Source organism: Cavia porcellus, unplaced genomic scaffold (assembly GCF_034190915.1).
Source record: "Cavia porcellus strain 051 isolate PalLab524CR breed Dunkin Hartley unplaced genomic scaffold, mCavPor4.1 scaffold_20, whole genome shotgun sequence".
NCBI classification, from domain to species: Eukaryota; Metazoa; Chordata; class Mammalia; order Rodentia; family Caviidae; genus Cavia; species Cavia porcellus.
In genome coordinates this window covers 33,379,543-33,399,265 of record NW_026947503.1, presented here as the reverse complement: position 1 = coordinate 33,399,265, position 19,723 = coordinate 33,379,543, and the positions used below count along the sequence as shown (strand labels likewise).

The 19,723-nt window shown below is 39.2% G+C and overlaps 1 protein-coding gene across 2 annotated transcripts in view; it reads right to left on the bottom strand.

Annotated features, from left to right (window-relative positions):
• Positions 1-19,723, bottom strand: part of Myo5b (myosin VB) — a 359,763-nt gene that overhangs the window by 224,674 nt on the left and 115,366 nt on the right. The gene's annotated exons all lie outside the window — the stretch shown is intronic.

Here is a 19,723-nt window from a genome sequence, read left to right as displayed (position 1 = left end):
TTTCAAGGAAGATACATGGCCTCCAAACAGTATATAATCAGTGCAAATTAAACACCAAGAAACACACATACAAAAACTAAAGAACAGAGAAACAAGCACAGAAGTAGCAAGACCTAAGAATGCAGGAAAACCACCATTTGAGCTTCAGATACTAATGACTTGGAGGGGAGTGAAGGGATTTCTTTTCAGGGTGAGGAAAATTAAGTTGGCAAAAGTTATGGTTGTACAGTATCATGAATGTACTAAATGCCACTAAATTTAGTTTTATATTTTGTGAATTTCCCTCAATCTAGACATAAACCACATACATTGTGAGTGCAAGAGTGCCAACCGCACTCTTATATACCCTCTTCCACATAGGTTTTGGCTACTAGCCCATGGGAAAACAGTAAGATAAAATATGTTCTCACAGCGGGTTATATGAGCCAGATGCAAACACTCTAGAAACCAAGGCTCTGAGTTGCCTCAATTTTTCTCACCTTCAAGGAATTTCCTTAAACAAATAAGACCTCTACTAGCTTTACTATAAGGCAGCAGACTGTTAAAAAGATCTCACTTATGTAACAATTATACAGCCCGATTTATCGCGATGCTGTTTTAAATATGCTTAATACTTTCATATCAAAGTAAATACAATTATAAATTATCAAAGACGTTTTGACTTTGGAAAGAACCGGATATGTTAACTAGATGCCTCTATTAAATGCAAAAGCATTGGAACTGAGCTGATCTTTCAGCCCCTGTTCATTTCTTTCATCTCTGCAGGACTAGCTCCAATGGCAACACTATACCCATCTTAAGGGAGTGGCTGCCTGTGACAATACAGCTCAACTCTGGCTGCATTTTAGAATCACCTGGGGAGCTTCTTCTATCAATTCCCATGCCAGGCAACACCCCAGATTATTTACATCAACTTCTGGTGGCGGGAACCAGGCAGTGTTCTTGAAGCTGTCCAGGTGAGTCCCAGGAGCAAGCCACGTTAAGAATTAGTGGGTATTTGGGTAACTGCTCACACAGACCCTGATAAGCCTCTATTGGCTTGTGGTTGAACATGGAATTCCATCCTGCAGAGTCTCCTAATCTATGGAACTCTCCAAAAAGTCTAGCAAAAAATGTAAATACAATGTCTAAAAGAGCATACTGTTAACCATCTATATGAATTCTCATGCGGTACAGCACTGTGGTTAAGTATGTGGGCTCTATAGTCAGAAAATTTTGGTGAGAATCCTAACCTCCACTTATTAGCTCATGTTAATACACGGTCTAAGGCGTGTTTTCCTCAGTTAAATAATGTGCTACAAATTATACCTAAAGCATAATGTTTTCTAAGCTGTGGTATAGAGTACATACTTACAATATGTACTGATGAGATGATACTGACAATATTGCGTACTATTTGTCTGGAAAGCAGAGTCCTGATAGAAATTTTGGATAAGATTAGGGAATGGGAATAGAAAAATAAGAAGCCTAAAAATGTTTCACATTACTGTGATCCTTTTGACAGCCTGCAATCATGGTACATTAAAATCTACTGGGATCTAATCTTTTTCACTCCAAAAACCTGAGAAAAATCACTGTGTTGACTCTCAATATAAGAAATAGCTCAGCTCTTTAAAAAACAAAAACACCGATACTCATGTCCTGCACTACTTGCATAATTAAGATTAAATCTCAGGGTAGAATGCAATCATTTAAAAACTTTTCATGTGATAAATGTTATCATAATTAAAACACTCTTTCAGAACAAGGTCCAGAGCAAAGGTAGATCTTAGGGAAAGACAACAGACACATTTCAAACATTCGCTCCCTGAAATTATTAACCATGCTACCTCTATAACCTTTAACTTAAGTAATCTTGAGGGTTTTAATCATTTCACCTTAGTCTCAAAACTGAGTTAAGGTGAGCAGGGTTATCACTCCTGTTTACAGAGGAAAAATGAGAGCGTTAAAAGTACTAAACAATTTGCTTAAGTTCCCAGAGCCACGTTGGGGCAGAAGCACAGGAAAGGGCTTAGTCTCTAAGTCTTCCATTGCCTACGCATCCTGCAGAAATACAAATTTTCTTAAGAGTAGCTCAGGCCCTGCTGAGAATGTATTTTATACAAGTAAGTGTCATATAACACTTGTATTTTAACGTGTGCACTTGTATTTTATACAAGTAAAGTGTCATAAAAGCACAAATGTCTATTTACAGGAATGGCAGACTGAAGATTTAGCTATAATGGAGTTTTGATCCGAATCAAGGAAGTCTACATGTATAACCCCAAGAAAAGACATAAAGGGACCTATGGCCTAACTTGGTGGTTGCCCAGATCATCTCTCTGTCTATTCCTGTGTGTACAGAGTGCCAAGAGTAGGAACACTGCCTTAGTTACTTTTCTCATCTCTAACATAAAATACCTGCCACCCAAAGTTAAAGGAGAGCAGGTTTATTTATCTTACAGTTTGTAGAGGTTTCAGTCCATAATCAGCTGGCTCCAAGTCAAGGTGGCATTGCAAAGAAACACTTCATGGTGGGCAGAAGATAGCTAAACAAGCAAGAGATGACCATACCTCTTTCTATCCTTTATATTTTACCCAGGCTACTTAGAGTAGGTAGTACTTAGGCTCTCAATCCTAGTGCATAGCATAACATTATGAATCAATTCCAGCATCAACACTCTAGATCTAACCAGGTCTGAAAAAACCTCACATATAACCACATGAGCCTTTGGGGGGACATCTAGACACAAACCATAATACTATCTCATCCTGATTTGTTTACTGCTGTATCCCTGGCACTAAGGTAACATTCATTTTTTAGTGGGCACTCAAATCTCTGTTCCATAATTGAAATCAGAAGTCTGGTTAGGGATGAGTGGAGAGGAATTCTCTGGATAGAAAACAGAATATAGTCAATAAGCATTTTCTCACAACACAAATTTTTGCTAAAACTTATTGTAGAAGATACAAATTTGAGGTAATCAGCCTCCATTCCTCAAGAAACACAGAAGTCACCAAACTTCTCCATGTAAGACAAGTCTTAAGTTCAAGCATACCAACAAAGTCACCAAACTTCTCCATGTAAGACAAGTCTTAAGTTCAAGTACACCAACAAATGAAAAGAATAACTGGACAGACTGGATTTCAAGGGAAAAAAATAGCTGTTTCTTCAAATAAATCAGAGAAACAAGCTTAAATATTATATTATTCTTATATGAGAAACTCAAATTATAAATAAAGACCAAAACAACAGATAAATAGGAAGAAGGGAGATAGATCTTTTTCAAATGGGGAAGGGACCAAGAGATGGAGGGAGAAGGGGAGTGTAAGGGAGGGAAGAAAGGCATTACAATGTTTATGTACATGAACAAACTTCACACAAGGAATATAAGCATTATGTACTACAAACGTGTATATAAATAAGTAAATAAATGCCCTACCTCCTCCAAAAAAGTAAGATGATGAGCCAGCACTTAGAGGTCACCCAGCAGAACAGGAGCCTCTTTGCTGCCATTGGCTAAAGCCCGAGGCCCAGGCATAAAGTAATAGAGTCCTGGAGTACTTCAGAGACTGAAAAATCATCTAGGTCAAGTGAATGTGTACTCCCCTATAAATATACCCTCTTAAAATGACAATATTCAAGCTCAGTCCTTCAAGGAATTTAGGCAAACACACTTAAAGCCACTTGAAAGTCTTGTTTATGTAAGCATGTCTACTTTGAAGCTTCTCCTATTAAAGCAAATAGTTCTATGGAGGAGGAAGAAAGAAAAAATACATCCAAACAAGCCAGTAGTTTCATTTTGCCACTATCACAATAGCAGATTCTCAAGTGGCTTGGCTTCCGGTAGGGTATTATTTTGTAGGAATCATGAAAACACCTTGCCTGATCATGGTCACATCTCACTGTCTTCCAAATTCTTACTTTGCAAAAGCTAACATAGGCTGGTCATCCCATCTCAACAGAACCTCTCTCAATCATCTCCATATTTACTAATGTCAAAGACAGTGTCTATGGACCCAAATACCAACTGCATCTGAAATCCAGTGATGATTACTCCCCCAATTTTGGAAGCCAAAATATCCCCAAGGGTGGGATGCTGGTCATCATTCTTTTCCATTTTTTTGGGCTCCCACTTGGGAGACAGATATGGAAGCTGAGTCAGGTATAAGGAGTTTGTTTCAACTCCCATCAGCATATTTCTGAGGCTTAGCTTTCTCATCTGTGATGTGGGGAAAAGATCTTAAGTACTAGAGTTATTGTTAGGATTAATATACATAAAACCTTAGCATAGTATCTAGCACATAGTTTAAGTGCCCGCTAGTCATTACTACCATGCAAGAACTGTGACCCTGAGACTGACACATGGAGGACTCCCTCGAGGAAAATACAGATACAACCAAATAACCCCCAAAGAACCATGTGCATGCAAAGCCCTCATGGGAACACCCACCCTCATGACTTCCAATTTATTTCCTAAGTTATTTAACTTCTCCTCCCCTAGCAGCAAGCCAGATTTCTCAGTTTCTGTTTGTTCATTCCCATTAACATCTTCCTAAATCTATTATACTTTCATACATCCCAAAATTCTCTTTGCTAGGAATTCCTCATAATTCAGAGCCAGAGAGAATTTATGCCAATGTATTATTTGTCCAGAGCCAAGTAAATAACTGAAAACTTGTATATGACTCCAGATCCAATCAGGTAGATTCCTGAGGCTCAATTCAGATTCTTCCTGATCTTGCTTCATAAAAGCAAACAAGGCCAAGCAGAGCACCAGAAGGAACCATAATATAATGCATAAAGACCAGGACAGCAAAAAGCCTCTTTCCACTCTTGGAATAAAGGAAGATAGGAAAAACAAAAACAAAACAAAATGAAAAGTTTCATTTTGTATATGTTCACTTCATAGTTAAATGGTAAAGTTGTAATACTTCCTATCTTTAAATGAAACAAAAGTCAATTACAACAAAAGGCAAATCCATCTACATATGTCTGGAATGTCATTATGGTCACATTTTTAGTATCTGTTACCTTGTGTGCTATGATGTCACATCATTCTCAACCACTACCTTGATAAAAAGTCAACTTGTTTTGCTATCTGATTACATCAATCACAATTTCATCTTAATCAACATTGTACATCTGTATTTGAAGTTTATAAAGAACCAAATCTCCATGTGGCTGAAGGCAAACTTTGCTGCTCTGCAGATGTAGTTAACAGAGTAAGCAGTTTATCCTTACGTGACAATTGAACACAACAGGTAGTGCTTGCAGTACAGGAAGAATTGCTCAGTCATTTGGGGAGCTACTTTTTACCAGCAACCTATCTTTAGTGATGGGAGCTACACTGATACCAGAAGCCTACAGATAGCTTCAACAATATGTTCATGCAACCACTCCTAGACTTCTCTTTTAGAATCAACAGACATTTTAGATAAGTGCTTCCTGTATGTCCACTTCTAATGAACTAGAATATAAATCCCTGAGTCTAAATTGGGGATAAAGGGTCTTTTTTTTTTAAAGCCTCTGAATGCTTTACCAAGGATCACTGCAAATCCCTTATTTAAAAGGACTGTGTAAAGCTGGGGGTGGCGGCACTCACCTGTAATCCGAGCACTTGGAAACAGTCTTAGTTTATAATCATTATCACACTTATTAGAAAGTCATAGCCCAAGAAATATTTGCCATGTCTGAATTGCTTGTCTTTTTTTCTTTTAAATGTGTTCCATTATGCGAGCTCTCTAAGTAACCAAAGTCATCAGTGACAGAAGTTACAAGCTAAGCTCTCTGCTGCAAACAGTATTTCACTGATGAAAATAAAGTAACCAAAAGAATGTATACGAGTGTCACTTTTCTGAGCAGTAACTTTGGGGAACCTGAACCTGCATCTGAAACATGAGCACACTGATTTGCTCAAGCTGTTTTTCAAGAGATTGCCCATCTTGGAGCACAAACATCTCACATCATGTCAGTCTTCCCATCTCCGATTAATCAAACACTTCATCTCTGAGGCTGTTAAATAAGCCTTCTTCAACTCCTGCATATTCCAACTAACATATAAAGGACTACAGGCTGAAACATGGAACTAAGTTCACTCATTTCTCCACTGCTTACTCAAAACCTCTGCAAGTCAGGTCCAGTTTGGGTTCTGGGGAACGTGAAGAAACCCACGTCCCTATCTTCATTGACCTGGCCACATGACAAGCTAATCTATTTCAATGGCCCCACTGCTTCAATAACAGCCATAACCCTGGCACTCAAGGGGGACCTCATCTAGAATGGATCATCAACAAAGACACTGCTGAAGAAGTAAGGTTCATGCTGAATGCTAGATGGACAAGTTGTGGGGTGGGCAAGATAGGGATGGGGAGGTTTCCAGGCTGTGCTAAGTCCGGACAGGAAGGAGAATTGCTCACTGAGGATCTACAAGGCTCCAAATGGGGTTAAGTCACTTTACATTTTCTTTCAATTATTCTATGGCCAATGGAAAATTATAAGTGGATTTTATATATAGATGTTATAGTTTGTGTCTAGATGTCATCACAAAGCCTCATGTAGTTTTAGATGGGGATTTTCAGAGGTATCTGAGTCTATAGTGTGTGACTGATTTGGAATGCAATGCTGGGATTAAGGAGTGTGAGTTACACCCACCCTAAGGCTGGCAGCCTGCATATGGTATAAGGGACTTGCCTGCTCTCATTCTCTCACTTGTTGCTTTTGCTGTCTTCCTCTGCCATGAACTGTTGCCCCTCTGCCGCATGCTATTCTGCCTTGGAGACAGCCAAATTATGCACTGAAACCTCTACAAATTGTGAGCTAAATAAACTGTTCCTTCTTTAACTTTGGGTGTTGGGTATTTTGTCTCTGCAACAACAACAACAACAAAAAAAACCTAAGATAGTGGGAAAGGACATGGTCAAAACTGCATAATTAAAAGATCAGTATTTTCAGATTGATGTGTATGAAAAGAGAATTCTCAATATGAGAGTATAGTTAAGTCTTCCAGCATGTAAGATACCAAATCCTTCTGTCTTCACATGAGTACTGGCAATGAAAAGGGAATCAATGACATCATTTATCCTGCTTCTACTCTCAAATAAACTGCATTTAAAATTTTGCTCCTGAAGCCAGCCATGGTGGTATATGCCTGTAATCTCAGAACCCTTCAAGGCCAAGGCAGGAAGAGTCCAAGTTTGAGCTTAGTCTGGGCAATGTAGCAAGATACTGTTTCAAAATGAAAAACAAAAAATGTGCTGTATCTCAGGGTAAAGGACCTGGGATCAATTATCTTTAACAACAAAAATAAAATTTAATTTAAAATTTTAAAATTCTGTTCCTGGATATTTTTATCTAGTTTTTGTTTTGTTTAGTACTGGGAATCAAACTCAGGACCTTGTGCTTACCAGGCAAGTGCTTGTGCCACTGAGCTATAACCTTGCCCCCTTTCCTAGTATTTTATTACTCCAGACTACTAAATTGTCATTCCAGTACTACCTTAGAGACATACCTACATAAGTTTTGAATTCAGAGCCAGAAATTTATGTTATTTATGTCATCCTCAATCAAGTCTGTCATACCATATTTTGCAATGTGGAACCTGCTTTGGAATTTCAAAAGTTTAATGCTAAGAACAAGGAGAACACTGGCAAGCAGGTCCTGTAACTGCATCTGAAGTCCTAGGGCCTCACAGCAAGGGAAAGATGCTCTAGAACCAACACATTTGTGTGCTGAGTCTCAGCCATGAGAATGGTTATGACTTTTGAGCTGTGGATTTAAGTGGGTGTTTGTGGTATAAATTACTTATCACCCAAAGGCCTTAAAAGGATGCCCTCAATTTCCAGCATTACTCTGAGAGGAATTACTGAACAGGCATTACCAATAGCGCAACTTGTGTATTGGGAGAATTTTACCCAGTAAAAAATAGAGTTGCTGGATATCACACTCTCTAGGATGGCTATGGCTACCTGAAACTCCTCAATGCCAAGTACATGTTTTAGGGACAGTCAAACGCAGCTTTGTACTGAAATGTCCCTTCGAGACCACATGGATAGTGGGTCTGCAGCTTGAAGGGTGGCCTAACCCTCTCTATATTCCTAACAAGAAGAGACTCAGGACAGTTTAGAGAAAAAATTAAAGAAAGATGAGGTTGCTGTGAAATGCATCCCTTATATTTTCTATTTTGAAGAAAGGAGGTGAGAGTAGAGGACTCATTTTAAAAGTTAAAATGAGAGAATGTGACTGATCGCAATTTAAAATGTTGCCCAAAAAATAGCATTGCCATGAAAAAAATCATTTAAGGAGAAGCTATGAAGAAATAATGAAGGGACCAGCAGTATCTCTTTTTCTGTGCGAGGACAACCCTTGGTGGGTTTGATGACTGTTTCCAAAGCTAACGTTCTTGCCTGCTTCCTTCCTTGAGTGACACTTCCTGAGTGACACTTAACACACCCATGAGGTCAGTGGTGCTGGTCCAAGGGGCAGCTATTCAGAGACCGAGTTACAGGGCTGCACATAAAATCACAATAACCTATGGAGAGAAGCAACAAAGAAGCACTCCAGTCTTACTGATGCTGTTTTCCTTATCAAGTATGCTACAGAAACGTTCTAGATATGTTATATTTTTTTTAAAAAAACACCTTAAACTAGAAATATTTTGAATCCAGGAGAGCTCTAAAACTGTGGTAACCTAAATAAGCTTTATTCCACAACGAAATTTTCACATATACATAAATGCCCTACACACTAGGTAGCCAATAAGATTTTGGCCAGTGCATTGGTACATTAATGCTGGCTACTGAAACAGATGTGCATCTCTATTTTAACAAGTATATGCCCTGGTGTTAAACATGCCAGTTCCTAAATTATTCATATTCTGGGCACAGCCTGAGTCACACAGTATTCTTCCAATACCAGTTAGGTGTCAGATAGTGATGCGTCCTGGGGCTCCAGCGCCAGCCTTCCTCCGTGACCCTCCTCAGGTACCAGGGCCTTGCTGGAGTTCTAGCACACCAGGAATGACAGCCTGGGGAAACACTACAAGGGACTGACTAAAGCACCAGCAAAGGTAATCAAGACTCTCTAAATAAACTTTAAAATGCACCAAAGGAGACAAAAGAAAAGCAGTCACTCCTGTTCAAGACACAGTTGTATTTATTCTTTTCAGGATGGCCAACAACATAAAGCTGTGAATGTCAATAAAAGACAAGTCCCTGGTATGAAAGAAGTGTGGATCTGGCTGACAGTTTGCCAATATATCCAAATCTTCCTCTGGATCCACACAGCAGAATGTCTTAGACTAGTTATTCCCATTCCCTCAACCTTGGTTTTCCCAAATAGTAGGGTAAGCTAAAAAAGCTCTAAATATTCCATATCTATTTATCATTCAATCACTTTCTTGTAAGACAGTCATTCACAGTAAATTCTTCTAAAAGTCCACCTCCAATTCATCCATGGAAAGCTCAAAGTTGTGGCTCAACAGAAAAACTTCTGATCAGGAGCCCATCAACTTAGTGTTTTGTTTGCTCAGGAAAATGGTCCTTGCATTGTTTAACAAGTGAGGGAGATGAAGCTCGCCAGAATCAGTTTCTTGCATAAGAGCACGGTGCTCCATGGAGCCCAGAAAATGTTCTGAGAACCAGTAGGAAATGGTGAAAGGAAAAAACTAGCTTTTTTTTTTTCTTTAAAAATCAGCAGTGAGTACTTAAAATAGGCTGCTTGTATCTGACACAGCACTTTCATGTGGGTTAATGCTTTTACTGTTGACCTCAGGATGAGGAGCAGCACTATATTTTGACAGTCACAACTCATAGCTATAATGTCAACCACAAAACATAGCAAATTTTTCCCTAACAAATCTCAATGTCCCATGCCCACATTCAAGAACCATGTGAGTAGAATGCAACTGTCATTTAATAGGGCTCAGGGATGCTGAATATCCTACAATGTGCAGAACAATACCCCCCCCCAAAGGATCAATGCAGCTCAACTATTAATAGTACCTAGGGTAAGAAAATCTAGAATTATCATTTAGCAAGAAAAACACAAACACCTCATCCTTCACAATGAATGTCATTCCACTGCTTTAAAAGTTCCATTTCATTTACAGAATATAAGTTATACAAGACTGTTTACAACCTCATGCAAATTATTTTTCTGGCTACATCTCTCCCTGCTCTCCTGCCCTCCACCCATGCCCACTATTCCTATACTCCAGCCACACTGACCTATTTTCAAATACTTCTCAAGCTTTTATTTCTGGATCTCTTCATATATCTTTTCCCTCTGCCTCCTCCCTTCCTCCTCTTTCCCTGTTATTTGTCTTTAGAGGTCTGGCTAAAATAGTACTCCTTTGTCAGGCCTTTCTGCTCACACTGGCCCCAGTGGTCGCTCTTTTGTGTTTTACTGCACCAGTGCTGAAGAGCACGACAGTCGCTGTGTAGATGCTATTCATCTTTGTGAACCATGCAGATAGGACAGGACCTGGGAAGTACTTCAGTGCATGCTCACTGAACGGATACGTGCATGTACAGACACTCTAGCACCGTATATTCTTGCTTCTCATAGCAAGAAACTGTAGCCTCTCTCTCACTAGAGGTGCTAAATATAGTACTATCTAAATAACCATCAGTGCAGGGCTGTCACCAGCTCAGAATATCTGGGCATGAGGGCAAGCAGGTTTGTCATCAAACCCCACTATGGAGTCTGATGACGCTGCACTTCTTTCTGCACAGTTAGTGCAGCCACAGCTCCCATAACTTCAAGTCTACTTTGTTGGAATTCCTGACTCTGAGAATTTCTGAATCCTGCAGATTCAGAAAACTTTGAGGCAATGGTGTATTAAGTAGTGTTTCCTGTTTCTTTAAAACAAAATGGAAGTATGTCAAAAGCAGGATCTTAGCACCAAGCTAACAGCCGCAAGGGAATGTCCAAAAGGCATTTCACCATGTCTTAGCTATTGCCCTGTGTTAATCAGGGACAAATCAATAGCTGGATTCTAGAATGTGCTACATCACACAGACCACTTGCCTTCTGTCTCTGGAGACAAGAAATCTCTACATGGCTTTGGCTAAAGGGAGACAGACATGAACTGTGTTACAGATGTCTCCTTTAGGACCACCAGGTCCTGTTAATTCCACAGTGATACCTCTTAAAAGCTCTCCACGGACTCCAGAAATACACTGATGCCAACCCTACAGGAATTGATGCCTTGAAGGAAGAACACTGTGAACGCCCAGCAGTTAGAATGCATTTGAAACTTATATAACAGGAATCATTTTTAAAAAGAAAAAAGGTTGAACAGTGTTTATCATTTTTCTCTGCTCTATGAGACTGAGACTAACAAGCTCCAGGGATCCAGTCCAATGCATCTAGAGAGCATCAGTGGCTGAGGCAAAGCTGCATCTTTGGTGAAGAAAAGACTCAAGTAGTGACTCAATAGTTCAGTGAACAGGGAGTATATCAGATAAATCTGAAAATGGACATTGGTAGTGTGAATGCTTGTCCCAGTCTGGTTACTAACTACTCTGTGACCTGAGATAAACTGCTGGTCTATATCCTTCCTTAGTTTTCTCGACTGTGGAGCTGTTTGTCTTACCTCAGAGTATTAAAAGAAAGTAACTCCAATCAGATATCAACACCTCATATGGGCACACATTGTTACTTCTAGATACTGTGGTGCCTTCTAAGCCATGGTTTTACCCTTGAGGAGCTAACTGCATGGCTAAGCAAATCATAACAAGAAGAAATATCAATTTAAAGTATGTGGCAGACCATAGAATTGCAGGAAATCATTGGAGTATTAAATCTAGTGAATGGTACCAGCTCTTGAAAATCTGAAAGGTGAGCTTCCAATGTCTGGAAGAGTACCGGAAGAAGTCCTAGGAGAGCATTTGACCTGAATAAGCAGAAGCATCTGTGGAACAGGACCTGATACTCCACGGAACAGGGTGCAGGGTGCACTTGAGGGCACCATCTCCACTTTGGCTGGAGGAAAGCCAGGGATTTGCAGGGAGGTGTAGTAGTAAGTTCAAAAAGCTAAGCTGGAGCCCTACGATGGTTTGTATCTTGATGTTCCCCCCAAGCCTCATGGGGGGCTAGCTTTTCCAAGTTGGTTGAATCTAGATTTGTAATTGATTTATGGTCCAGTGCTAGAACTAAAGGTATAAGTGCCACACATGCCCTGAGGTGGGTAGACTGCATACAATTTAAGGGACAGAAAGAGACTCACTCTTCCCTCCTCTCTTGTTATTCTTGATATCTTCTGCCATCATGAACTATTGCCCCTCTGCCATGTATCACTCTGTCTTAGCGCCAGCCTATTATGCACTGAAACCTCTACAAACTGTGAGCTAAATAAACTTTTCCTCCTTTAACCTTGGGCATCAGGTATTTTGCTTTAGCAACAAGAGAAACGTAACTAAGAGAAGTACTATCATGGCAGAGAATTTAATCATCACTAAAAGGGTCTTACCTAATCTTGTGCTCAGGACAAGCCAGAGGAGGCTTGTGGGTAGGTGAGCAATCAGTATAAAAAGTTTATAAGGATAACACATTACACAAAAACAAAGTGTTATCGTTGCTATTCTTGGCACCTATTACTGAAGCTCAGCACCACATAAGGGGTATCCATATGGCAGAAATAAAAACATTAAAAACTGAGATAGACCACTGAATAGCGTGTACCAATTTAGTCACCCAATAATATTCTGCACTCACAGAATGCAGAGTGCAAGAGCTGGTGATATAAGAAGAACTAAGAATTTTTGGAAGCTAAGCAAATGAAAAAACAAGGTGGAGTGAATTGAGTGAACAAGTTTTCCTCTATACAAAGCACTATGAGTAGCTGTGTTTCCAAAACCACTTGGTTTTCTTGACCAAATCCCTGGTCTGTCCAGGCCAAACTGGCCACTGCATGGACTCTTCTCCACTCACTTCCTCCTTGGCCCTCTTCCATTGTCTTAATGTACTTCACAGTCCTGGCACGAGCTTATGCAGCCATGTATATGACGGCTAACTCCCTTGTATGTAACTCAGCCTAAATCTTTCCTGAGGCCTAAATCCATATAACCAACTCATTGTCTGCACTTCGTACATAAAGCAAAGTTTTAAAAGTCACTCATGAATCACTTCCTATCTATCACTTGTCTTTTTTCTAGGTTTTTCCACCTCAGAAAAAGACATACAAGCACACTTGGTTGCAAAAGCAAAAATCCTAGAAATTATCGTCCTCCCTATCTCCCTCTTACATTCACACCCAATCTGCAATGAGGTCCCTGAACTCTACATATTTCCAAACGCTATCCCAGACTTGACATTTCTTCATTCACCCTATTGACTGGCCTACCTTCTTTTCCTTATTAGTACATGTTTGCAGTACATAATGTTTACACTCCTTCTGAGTTGGTACATGCATATAATACATCTTATTCAGTTTTTCATCACTTTCCTCACCCCTCCTCTATCTCTTGATCTCCTTCCCATTTGAGAAAGCTATGTTACTCTATCTCCTATGATCTTTTAGTTTGCTCTTTACATTTGGGCTTCTCATAAAGAGAAACTATGTGATAATTAAGCTTATGTGTCACACTATTCCAATTAATATTATGGTCCCAAGATGGGTCCATTTTCCTACAAATTACTCATTTACCCTTCTTTATGGCAGACTTGCACTCTGCTGTGTGTAAATACATTTTCTTTACCCATTCATCTCTCAACAAACATATATATATATTTCTAGTTTTAGTATTTTTGAAGACTCTCCACACTCATTTTCACAGTGGACCTAGTTTTTATATTCCCATCAACAATACAAGGGATTATTTTTTACCTGCAGCCTTGCCAGCATTTGCTATTATTCAATGTCATGACGATGGCCACTCTTGCTGGGGTAAGATGAAATCTCAGTGTGGTTTTAATTTGCATTTCACTAATGGACAGCAATGTTGAACATTTCTTCATGTATTTACTGGCCATTTGTACTTTTTCTGAGAAGTGCCTATTCATTTCACTTGCACGTTCTTTGAGTCAAATTACATTGGAGGAGATCTAATTTTTTAGTTCTTTATATAGTAGTCCTCTGAGGAATACTGTAGCTGAAAAAAATTCCTGCTCTATAGGTTGTCTTTTCACTCTGTTCATCGTTTTTTTTGTGTGTGCAGAAGCTTTATAATTTGATATGATCCCATTTGTTGATTACTGATACTACTGGTACTATGAAACCTGAGTTCTGTTCAGAAAGTCCTTACCTATGCTATGACTTCAAAAGGTTTACTCTTTAATCTTCCAGCGGGTTAAGTGTTTGTTTTAATATTGAGTCCTTTGACCCACTTTTAGTACATGGTGAAAGATATGTGTCTACCTTCAATCTTTTGCATGTGGATAATTTTCCCAGCACCATTATAGGCTATCTTTCCTCCAGTGTGTTTTTGGCCCTAGTTATGGTTTATGTCTGTGGCCACCAGGCCTCATGCATTTGCATTGTGCTTTGTGATTGATTCATTGTCTAGAGTTTGGGTCAGTGCTACACCCACCTAGGGGTGGAACCAGCATATAATGTAATGGCAGGAAGAAGGTGTGTGTGTTTCTCTCTTGCTGGTTTCCACCTTGCTGTTTGCAGCCACCATGAACTGCAGCCCGCCATGCCACCCTGCCTTAGAGCCAACTGAGTATGGACCGAAACCTCCAAAAACTGTAAGAAATAAACTTTTCCTTTCCCAAATTTGGGTATCAGGTATTTTGTCTCAGTGATGAGTAAAAAGTAACTAAGACAGCCCCTTTGTCAAATATCCAAAAGTTGAGTATGCTCAGGGTTGTTTCTGTATTCTCTAATCTGTTCCAATGATCCTCATGTTTGTTTTTGTGCCAGTACCATGATGTTTTTGAACACTGTAGCTATATAGTGCCACTTCAAGTCTGCAATTGTAATACCTCCCCTTTTTGGTCTTGTTACCCAGGGTTGCTTTTACTATTCTGGATCTCTTCTAATTGCATATGAATTTTAGGATTGTTTTCTCTAGTTCTGAGAAGAATGCTATTGATATTTGACTGAGATTGTGTTAAATCTGTACATTGGTTTGGGAAGTATGGCCATTTTGACTAAAGTGGTTCTGCCTATGCAAGGACAGGAGATATAGGTCTTCAATTTTGTTTTTCAGAGGTCTTTTGTACTTTTTAAATTACTAAGTATTTATTTTTTCTTGGTGCTATTCTGAACCGTAATTTTTCCTAAAATCTTTTTTTTTCAGTTGGCTCATTATTGGTATATAGGAATGTTATTGATTTTTGCATGGCGATTTTGTATCCTGCAGTATTACTAAATTTGGTTATTTCTAGGTGTTTTCTCATGGATTTTGGGGGGTTTTCTATATAAAGGATCATGTAATTTGTCTTCTTCCTTTCCAGTACCTCTTTCATTTCTTTTTCTTGCCTAATTGCTCTTGCTAATGTTTCAAGCAAAATTTTGAACAAGAGTGGTGATTGTGGACATCCTTGTCTTGTTCCTGATTTTAGAGGAAAAGCTTGCAGTTTTTCTCCATTTAGTATCTTACTGGCAGTGGGTCTGTCATAAGTGCCTTGTAGGTGATTGAGATAACATCATTCTATGCCTAAGAGTTAAAGACATATTACTGTGATACTTGCATACCTATGCTGACAGCAGCACAACCCGTAATAGCTAAACCATGGAAGTGGTCTATATGTACATCAACAGATGAATGGATTACAAAACGTATTTATACATAATAGAATACTATTCTGCCTTAAAGATAAATTTGTGTCATTTGAAGGAAAATGGATATATCTTGATGCCATTAGTTAAGTGAAATCAGATATACATGCTTAAATACTGCATGGTTTCTCTTGTATGTAAAATCCCCACCCTGTAAAAAAGAAGTATCCACCAGAATATTTTACTCTTTCATGTAAACTCTTTTGCTACATTAACAAAAATTAGAACAACTCATAGAAGCCTTCAAATTCTGCAAATTCTCTCCATTTTCATCTTTCTACCCAACAGATGCCATAGCAGCTATAATCTCCTTTTCTTTCCTTGAAGATTCTGCATTCCCAGTTCTCCTCATTCTGTGCCCAGGGATTTTCCAAAAGGTTTTTTTGTTGTCTTATAAACCTCAGCTCAGATAGCACCCTCTTAAGGATCCTTTCCTAATCAACCAATCTCAAACAGGCCAGTTAATCACTCCCTGCCATTCTCTAGTCATGATTTCTTCATAGCATGAATCTGTATTGATCAGGTTCATGTCCCACCCATCTCATAACCATAAATGTAAGCGCTGAGGGGTAAGAATCCTATTTGTTTTGTTCACTGTGACATCAATGCCAAGATCAGTAGCACTCAAGTATTTGTAGAGAAGCCCCATTTGGGCTACAACAACTCATTTGTATTATGCAGATCTGGATGAAATGGGAACATTTTATTTGTCCTTTCTCTTGGGCTAAGACTCAGAGAAGAAAGAGGTCTTTTGCGACCCAAAGGGTCTATGGGGAGAGGGGAATTCACCAAAAAGACATAGGATAGAGAATGACAGACAATCTCTCAGATATGTGCCAGAGTAGTGGGGAATCCAAGTTTTAGTTATCTACTGACAGTGAAAGGGACAGTGGAGGTTCATCTACAGGAGTGGTGGTACCAATTTCACAGTGTAAATTAGCCTATCATTTCCCTTCTTGGTACAGACTTAAAAAGAAAAAGGTTTTCTGATTACCACCATGTATCAGTTACCACACTGAGTACTTTCTGTCCATTGTCATTTGACCTTTACAGTTCTGGTGAAACATTACCATCCTTATTTCTAAGAATACTAGGACCTGCAGCCATAGAAAGCATATCTTTGTCTATCCAGACCACATAGTAATGGCAAAGCAAGCCTGGATCCTGGCATGCATGAGGTCATGCTTCTTCTACCCACAATATACCATGTGATTCCCAAAAGAAAGGAGGTACCAAAAAGAGAAGGTGAACAGGAAACTCACTCCCCTGCAAACAAGTTGTACACTTACGGCTCTAGGAGATGCAACTTTCACCCCTAATAGAAGCCTGGAGCCAGAACTCTGGACCAAAATCTTCAGCTCTTGGCACTCCTTCCTACCACCACTGCACTGTTTCAAAAGATTAATGTGGGGCTGAGGATTTAGCTCAGTGGCATAAGCGCCTGCCTGGCAAGCACAAGGTCATGAGTTTGATCCCTGGTATCAAAAAAAAAAAAAGATTAATGTCAGTGGCAAAGTGAAACTCTACCAGTAAATTCACATCAGAGGCCAGGGAATGCCATACTGCAGAATGCTCAGAAAGGCTAAGCTTTGATTCAGCAAATGTGACTGCAAATTACAATCTGATCAAAAAACTCCTCAAGGATCACCCTGGGAACCCTCTACTGACAGCTCCTGGATCAGCTCACTTTTGGAAAAATTATCTCAGATATAGTCACAGCTGTGAGGACAATAAGAAAGGAGGATTAATAAGATGTTTCATTTCGTGTACATTGCAAAAGAGATGGCATGTTTCCTCTAGACCCTAATGCCCTAAGAGTAAGAGGCATCAAGCATTGGAGATATTTGCCTTGTCTCAGGAGAATGAGAGCAAAGAGAGGAAGGGAGGAAGGAAAGGGTGGGAAAAGAATAAAACAAAATGAAAGGGGAAAAGTAATTATCCCAAGCAAAAGTATATTAACAAAAAGTCACCTCCATCATTCCATTCAGAACTGGTAAATACAGATCAGGATTGCAATGAACTAGTTCAGGGATCCATTTAACTGGATGTCAACAACCTTTTCCTCTAAGAAAATGAAAAGGCAAGGATATTAGTGACCAATCTAACCAGGATATACTGATGCAAAAGACATCCACATGGCCAACCCTGTACACCATCCCCAAGGCAAAAGGAAGTTCCAGGCAGACATTCATAGTGACAATACAGTAATACCTCCCAAGCTTTCAGAATTCAGGATTTTCCTGGACATACCAGGTATCTATTATCTAGGCTTTTTTATATTCCAAGAAATAAGCAAAGGAGGCTCCAGTAGATAGTTTAGATAGGAAGATTCCAAAAGCTGCTCAAGAACTCACCTTCATGGGCCCTTTTCTTCATGGTACCCTTTCTTACAAACCAGATGTAAGCATGTACAACTTGAACTCTATACACTGTCCTCCAGAACTAGACACCTGAACTATCACCCATGCTGACTTCCTGTTCCTTTATGAAAAATCAGAGAAGCAGGCAAAGCTTCTCATATGTCTTTCAAAATATTCCAAAGTGAAGTAAAGTTAGTCATTTATTTTGTGTAAAATGTAAATAAACTTGGGGCTGGGGATTTAGCTTAGCGGCATAAGAGCCTGCCTTGCAAGCAGGCAGTCATGAGTTCGATCCCTGGTACCGATAAAAACGAAAAAGACCAAAAAAAAAAAAAAAAAAGAGGCAAAAAAAAAAGTAAATAAACTTGGAGTTTACTGCTGTTGTTTTGGGAAGGGGGATACCAGGGATTGAATTTACAATCTTACACTAGTCAAACAGGTGCTGTGCCAGCTGAGTCATATCTCCATCCTATAAACTTACATTTTAAAAGAATACTATAAAATTTGGGTAATTTGTCTTCATTTGCAATATTTTTTAAATATATTCCCTTTTCATGTTTATGTATGGGATGGGAAGGTTGCTGGGGATTGAAGCAAGAGCCTTTCCACTGAGCTACATCCCTCTTTTTTAACTTTTCATTTTTGAGACAAGGTCTTGCTAAATTGCCCAGGCTGAGCTACAACTTGCAATGCTCCTGTCTCAGCTTCCCAAAGTACTGAAATCACAGGCGTGTCTCACTAGCCCTGCTGCCCTTTCATGTCTTTACAAGTGAATAGACTACTCTTCACTCCGAGATTGTGCCTTGTTACAACTGTCCTCCCTTTTAAGGAAAATCAAGCAGGGCAATAAGTGGAAGTCGGGGTTTTATATTTTTGTTATTTATCTTGGTAAAGTAACCAAAAACAACAAAAAAAGACAACTCTGTATCAGTGGCTAGTTTTTGTTTTTGTTTTCTAAAGTGGTTAGAATTCTTGTCATCAATCTGTTGTGCTATTTTCCCTACACTGAAATACAAAGTCTGAGAATTCCTAGTATGCACATTTTAATGTATATAACACACTATACCTTTACACATAAGCAGAGTTGCAGAAACCAGAGAGGTCTTTGCAGTAGGTCCTTTATTCTATGTCTGATTACAACTAAGAAATCCTATTCCAAGAGAAATGAGTTTGTTAACTTATCAAGTGCTTCCCCTTTGGTCATTTATCTCCCAGCTATATCAGTTGGTAACAGATGATTAAGTCAAGAAAATTAGTAAAAGGGCTCAGTGGTCACCATTTCAAAAATCACGTGACCCAGTAATCACCTAAAGATGCAAAATACTTCCTGCTTCTAACAACTAAAAGTTTTACAAATTTTTAAAAATACCTGTTTTTTATTTAGGTGTAATTTTTACACCTATTTTATTTAGGTGAAATTTTTTAAAATTACATCTAAAAAGAAAGTTTTATTTATTTGAAAAGAGGTAACTGTGGAGAGATATTTGTATTTTCTGAAAGGCACTTTAGGAGACAAAGGCACAGAGGAAAGCGCAGTTGAAGCAGTCAGGAGCCCTCTGCCTCCAACCTGCTGTGACCCAAAGCTCCCTGCACCAGACCCCAAATGTCCTCAGGCTGCTTCATTGGTACCTACATGGTATAAAACATTATCTGTGG